The sequence below is a fragment of the Epinephelus moara genome, chromosome 3 (genome assembly GCF_006386435.1).
Source record: "Epinephelus moara isolate mb chromosome 3, YSFRI_EMoa_1.0, whole genome shotgun sequence".
Lineage (NCBI taxonomy): Eukaryota > Metazoa > Chordata > Actinopteri > Perciformes > Serranidae > Epinephelus > Epinephelus moara.
In genome coordinates, this window is record NC_065508.1 from 42,160,032 (window position 1) to 42,167,093 (window position 7,062).

General features: G+C 43.1%; 1 protein-coding gene across 2 annotated transcripts in view; it reads left to right on the top strand.

Annotated features, from left to right (window-relative positions):
* Positions 1-7,062, top strand: part of nrip1b (nuclear receptor interacting protein 1b) — a 73,403-nt gene that overhangs the window by 59,189 nt on the left and 7,152 nt on the right. The window lies entirely within an intron of this gene.

Consider the following 7,062-nt stretch of genomic DNA (forward strand, 5'->3'; position numbering starts at 1 on the left):
CTGATGTTACACAAACACACCTGGAGGTCTGCACAGAAGAGTCCTGGCTTTCCTTTTCCTCATCCTCTCCTGACGACCACTCATAATTTAATTCAAATGTAATTTTGGGAAAAAATATCCATCTTCTTGGTGTAACGCTATAGTGCCAGTTTGCGTCAATGTAGCGAATGTGACAGTTGGTTAATTAACAGTTGTATTTATATTTATAACACCTGTGAGTGGAGTGATTTTACTGTTACAAGTCCCAGCGATGTTATACTCTATATCAGCACTCACAGAATGCCTCTCCTCCAATCAAATTACTCAATCGGAACTAACTGTTATATAAATATATACATATATATATATATATATATATATATGTGCGTGTATATGTATATGTGTGTACATATATATATATATATATATATATATATATATATATATATATATATATACACAACAGTTAGTTCCGACCGAGTAATTTGATTGGAGGAGAGGCATTCTGTGAGTGCTGATATAGAGTATAACATCACTGGGACTTGTAACAGTATGTAACAATATGTATATGGGTACAGGCATGGGTAAAAATGAACTACATGCGGGTGGGCAGCGGGTGAAAACAAAAATATATTTGCTATTTTTCAGAATAAAACAAATGAAAAAGAGTGCAGCCAGTGAAAGAGACTTTTCCTCTGCTGGATTTGTAATTCAGTGATGGAAAACCCCACTTAATGTGAGTGACTGTAGCCTGTGTATGTTTAATCACGGGTGCAGTTTGGGTTGCAGGACTTTTTATTAATGGCTGTGGGTGAGTGCGGCATTGACTTATAAAAAATGACGGGTAACAGGTCAGGTCTGGTACTGAGCTTTATGGGTAAAGGCAGGTGTTGGTTTTTAAAAAAATGGACCCATGCAGGACTCTGACTTGGATGTTAAGATAGATTCTGAGAGGGTCAGAAATATGTTGAGTGAAGTTGTGTGTGTTGGTTGCACCAGCAGTTGCTCTGTGAACACTGGGTTGGGCATGGAGGCCAGGTATAGGAGTAATCTTATTGAAGTCTCCTGTTCATTGGCATGCACTTAGCTCTGCCCTGCCAACTGGATTGGTGCTGCTTGAGAAAAGGTTACACAAACAATGGGCCTCATTCACTAATATGTGCGAGGAAATGTTCTTACTTTGCGCACAAAATAAGTGCGTACGCAAAATCACCGTGGGATTCATGACACCTGCGCACCGGCCAATTTTGTTCTCACCACCTTGCGTATGTGTGTGAATCAGAATCATTCTAAATTGACAGGTGCGTTCTCGCAATTTGTGACTAACATACTACCACGCCCCCATTTCTCCATATAAGGAAACCGCTTGCCTAGAGTTGATTCATGAATGAATCCATATAAGGAAACCGCTTGCCTAGAGTTGATTCATGAATGAAGGAAACGGTTACGCGAGGAGAGAAGTAGTAAATTTCACAGTTTGTTGCAGTAGAAGCGATGGCGCCGGGTCATACAGGAATGCCATGGGTCATTGCAAGATTGTGGAGGACACAGCATGCCAGGATGATCTTGCACACCTTCTCAGGGGTATAAAGTAGTTTGCCACCTGCTGTATCCGATCCAAACACATCCAACGGCCCTTAAGCACGCCAAAAGTGCGCTCTGCGGCGCATGTGTGGGCACGTATGTTATTATAGCGCACCTCTTGAGGGGTTTCAGGGTTTGCATATGTTGTCATCAGCCATGTTTTAAGGCCATATCCCCAGTCACCCAAACAATATTATATATAAATAACATTTTAGCATTAACGGAATAGAGACTTACTAAAAATACTAACTAAAAACAATTGAAATAAAAGACTAGAACAAAAGATGCTCACCAAAAAGCCATCCACTTCTCACAGCCCCTGCCTCCAAATGCATTCCCACTGTACTGTTTTGCAAAGTAAATGAGTCGTGGGTGCCTCCTGGCCAGCGGGCCACAGCCTTAAGGATATGGCAGTTGGCATTACAGATCATCTGCACGTTGATGGAGTGATAGTTTTTTCTGTTCATGTTGTTGTTAATATTTTAATTGTCACAATGATGAGGGTGAACGTGTGTCAATTTCATGGTTATTTAATACATTTGGCCAATATATTAGTAAATTAATGATTTTAAAAAATGTTAATTAAATCTCTTTTTAATGAATGTGGTTTTTTAGACTCTGCATGTACTTAAAAGGTATGTGTTTGCATTTTCTAAGTCAGTTCGGCCTTCCTCATTTGTGCGTACGCATGGTCTGAGGCAGTTCTAAATTTGTTCGCAGAGTAAGAACAAATTCGGGTAAGAATCCCAGATTTGTGCGTCAAACGATCGTACGCACAGTTTAAGCACAGATTTGTGCGTACGCACTGTTTGTGAATAAGGCCCAATGTTTTTACAGTATGTGCCCTCACAACCCATTGTACCCTGTAATATCATCCTCCAGCCTCACAGTCGGAGCAAGCATTAGGATGATTTGAAAAAACAGAAAGTAGGTCAATGGGAGCATTATGAAAAGCAAAATGATAGCAGAGATCTGTCCTCTTCTTCCTCTGTCAATTAGACCTCTGTCACACATAATATTACTCCAAACCATCCCAAATTACTCAGTTAAAAGAAAATAAAACAGTACTCTTTCAACCCAATAAAGGCAGGCATCTTGCTGACTCACAGCAGTAGCCTTCTTAGGGCTGATGCCATGGAAATGATTCATTAAAGTCCAAGGTTTTTCAGCTGGTTTTATCCAGCTTTCAGGGGAGCCTGACAGTGAGACATTTGATCTCAATTGCAAAGTGGCCCATTTCCCCCAGACATCACCACTGCAGTCTGTTTCAAGAGCCTAGCTCTGCCTTTTGGTGTGCTGGCCATGGGGCAATCATCTGTTCCTATTTCCAGCCACAGTGTTTACAAATGGAAAATCTGTGTTGTTTCGGGAGGGAAATGAGCGCCATTTTGGACAGACGATGTAAGCAGAACATTACCTCGGAGCCCAATAGAAATGAATGAGGTATATATTGATGGCAGCCATGGCTCATTAAGAAATAATGTGTGTGTGTGTCTGTGTCTCTGTGTCTCTGTGTGTGTGTCTGTGTCTGTGTGTCTGTATGTCTCTGTGTCTGTGTGCGTGTGTGTGTTTATTTGATGCACTAATTTTCAGCCACTCAGGAAATGGCCCTTGGGTGGGTCTTCCAAATGGCACACAAATATTTACTGTGGACACAAACATTTTTGTAAGCACAAGCATGCAAGCCTGAGCATGTAAGGTCAGGGGAAAGAGTGTCCGGGTCTATGATACAGTGTAGTGATATCATCATTGCTCTGGCTACTTTGGCTGGGTCCTATGCCAGTCAGCTGGGCTCTGAACCACTTAGATGACTCATCGGTGTGCATGAATTCCTCTGTGCTCTCTCTCACTCTCTCTCTCTCTCTCTCTCTCTCTCTCTCTCTCTCTCTCTCTCTCTCTCTCTCTCAACCCCAAGAACTCTTTGTACTGATGAGTACGCCTCCTCATCCAAGACCAGATGCAGGCCAAAAACTGTAGCACTCTGGCCCCATTTTGTCCAAGTCTGAAATGTTATCATTCAGTCATCGCTGACTGTTCCTCACATTCGAGTGCTGTGAGTAGGATGAGTTTTCCCAGTGGATCGCCTGTGCTACTTAACACCAGAGGTCTGACTTTTTATCATACATGTATGACATTTCCTTTATGTGGGGTTCATCTCCAGCTTTTTGTGTGTGCACATGAAGGCACGTGTGCTATGCATGACTTGTTTGGTCAGTGCATCCTTAGAAGTGGGTCAGAGTGCCCTAGTTCTCATTGTGTGGACGTGCATGTGTCTGCGGATTGCATTTTGTTGTTATTTTGTCCCGATTTACTTATCTGCAACATTTTCTTGCTGTAGCTCTCCTGCTGTTTGGGAGCATGTTATTCTCTCTCTCAAGGTGAAAAAGAGATTTTAATTCAACTTCCCTCTGGTGCACTTGTTCACTAGCGGAAGGCTTGGAACAACTGCATTTGGTTAGGTAGCTTATTTTTTTTGTCTTGTTTAATCATGTCAGGCCATATTGAATTTACAGATAGCGGTCACACTGCATGTGTAAGTGAGCTACCCCTTTGAGTATGTGCAGCAGAGCTGGGCTGCAGATTACATGATATAATAGTGTTTCTGCATCGTCTCTCCTTTTAAATTCCTTTAACCTTGACTCCCTTTAAATCGCAGGGAGAACACATCTGCCAGGCTGGTGTCAGACATTAGTAATACACACCGCTTGGGCAGCATTGTCGCTTTTTATTAACGCCCAGAGCTTTGCATGGACACCAGCTGTTGCATCAAGTGGAAAAGCCTTGGCGGAATGAATGACCTTGACTTTAACTGCTGCTCCTTTGGCTCTTCCCCTTTTTAATTCTTTTGTTTGGTCTCATTCATTTTAAATGGCTTAAATGGATTACTATTCCAGACAATGAAGGTCATTCAGGAAGTCACTTTTTAAGATAAAAAGGCTGTATTACCAGCAAGTGTGTTCATGCCTGTGTGTCACTGGGTGGTGGAGTGGGTGTAATCAGGAGGTCAGTGGAGGGAATGAAGGTCGCATTAAGATCTAATCCATGACTTCTACTTCAGCACATTTCTATGTTGGCCTTCTGCAAATTCTGTGTAATTTAGGCAGTGGTTGAAAGTGCAGTGACCTTTCCTGTTCCTAGTGTCTTTTCAGTTCAAGAGAAGTGAAACAAAGAGAGAAATCAGAGGCAGGAAATGATGAAGCTTCCCCCCCCCCACCCCCCCCACCCCCCCACCCCCCCATCACTTGCCCTGCCTCTCACATGTGCATGGCCGACTGTAGGGCTAAAAATCACTGTAGAATGGTGCCTGCTCTGTCCTTGGCTGACATTGTCAAGGATAATGGATAATCACCACAGAAACTGTCGAGCGGTTCATTGGGGCTATGGTGTCCCACAGTGGGGAGGTGGGTGGAGGTCAGGCTTTTTGGGTGCCATCACCAATGAGATGACATGTTAACAGATGTGTAAGGTCATTTTCAATGTATACACCAGGGGAGATAATGCAATAGTAATAAACACATCACACATACTGAGAGAGGAGAGGAGGAGGGCTGCATGCTTTAGGGGCTCCATACAGAGGACAGTTTTCTCTATATTAAGGTTATTTATTTGTTAACAGAGCTCTGTCACTGAGGAGAATTTAATTTTTCTTGTCCCTGCTGTAGCAGGGCTTTTTGACACCAGCTTTGTCATTACACATCTCTCAAGAGCCTGAAGGCCCCCCTTTGTTTTAAGAGTTATACTTTATGTGGGATAGTTAATGCAGTAACTCTGTTGTATAAACTAATGTAGTGCAGTGTCATAGTGTCCCTGTGCTGCTCTGTGTAGAAGTTTCTTTGGGCAAAAACATAAACAAGGTCAACTGTAATTCCAAAGATTCACTGCCAGCAGCAGAGAGATTAGCAGAATTCCCCATGTTGAAACTGTGTCAGTGTTCCTTTTCCATTTCCATTTTTTTTCTAACACTAACTGGGGAGAACATCATGCTTTATTAGTTACTTTGCCAAGCTATGTTGAGGGTAGACATGTGGGCATTCTATTATAATAGTGCTAAACTCACTGGCAGGAAAATAGCCCTAATCCTGAGCATCTAAGATTAGTATCACAGCAGACGTCAGATGGCCCAGTATGACCAGGTTGGCTTTTGTTGTTGTCAGATTTAGGTCATCAGCTTAAAAATGGCCTTGAAGTGTAATTGATGCTGATGGACTGATCTTAGTTAAAATATTCTATTCTATACGATGCGGCACCTTCTTCAAATTGCTACCCTGATTGTTTTCCTACTAATACTCAGATTTAATTGCGAATTGATCAATTTAGATCCAGCTTCTGATCCTACTTTATATTCAAGGTGGAATTAAAAGTGCCGCCTCATTGCCCTTCCCATCATGACAACCTGTGGACCTTAGCCACAGGGATGGATTTCAGCCTGATTAGAAGCCTGCTGCCTCATTGTTGTTTTTGTTTTTTTGGTCTTTGCTACTACTGTCTGTGAAGTATTTAGGCTGGTTGTCGTGTGGGTTGCCATGGCCTTTCGTCATAATCCAGGGCTGCTGTCCTGTTGTGTGACCTGCTATGTTGGTCCATTCAGCGGACACTAAAGGTGAGGAAAGGACATGGACAGCAGCTGAAGCAAGTTGGAAGCTCTGTATTAATTAACCTTTATGGGATGCGGCCAGGACTGTCTGAGGTGTTCTGTATCCACGGAAACCACGCTGACAGGGTTCAGAGCAGGGGTCTCGCAGGGCAGCAGTGCTGACACTGTCATGGCAACTGGCACAGTGCTCACCCTAGTGTCACCATCTCTGCCCTCCTGACAGTGGTGTGATGTGACAGGTGCATCTGATCCTTAACCCACCCCCACCCGTCAATACACACACACACACACACACACACACACACACACAGTCAGTCGAGTACAGCTCATCTGTGATTCTCCACTGCCTTTGTACTGTACCTGTAAACAGCAGTCACATCACATCAAGTCAGTTCATTTTTTTTTTTTTTTTAAAGATTTTTTTTTTTTTAAAGATATTTTTGGGGGCATTTTTGTCTTTAATTGACAGAACAGCCAAGCGTGAAGGGGGGGGGCTTGCTCTATCCACTAAGCCACTGATGCCCCAAGTCAGTTCATGTTTTACACTTGTCTTCAGATTTAAAAACATTGGAGGCTGCAAAGAGCTCAACTTTTTGAAGGACTCACAGCTAGCCAGGTGCTGATAAACTCTTTGCAGTGGTGAGAGTGAGCAGACACATGCTGCCACCACTATACTTGACTGTAGACAAAGGACAGCTGTCTTGGTGCTCTTTCAGCATGTGTGGCACCTTGGTGAAAAGCACCAAGACAGCTGTCCCTTGTCTACAGTCAAGTATAGTGGTGGCAGCATCATGGTCTGGGGCTGCATGAGTGCTGCCACCACTATACTTGACTGTAGGCAAGGGACAGTTGTCTTGGTGCTCTTTCAGCATGTGTGGCACCTTGGTGAAGAGCACCAAGACAGC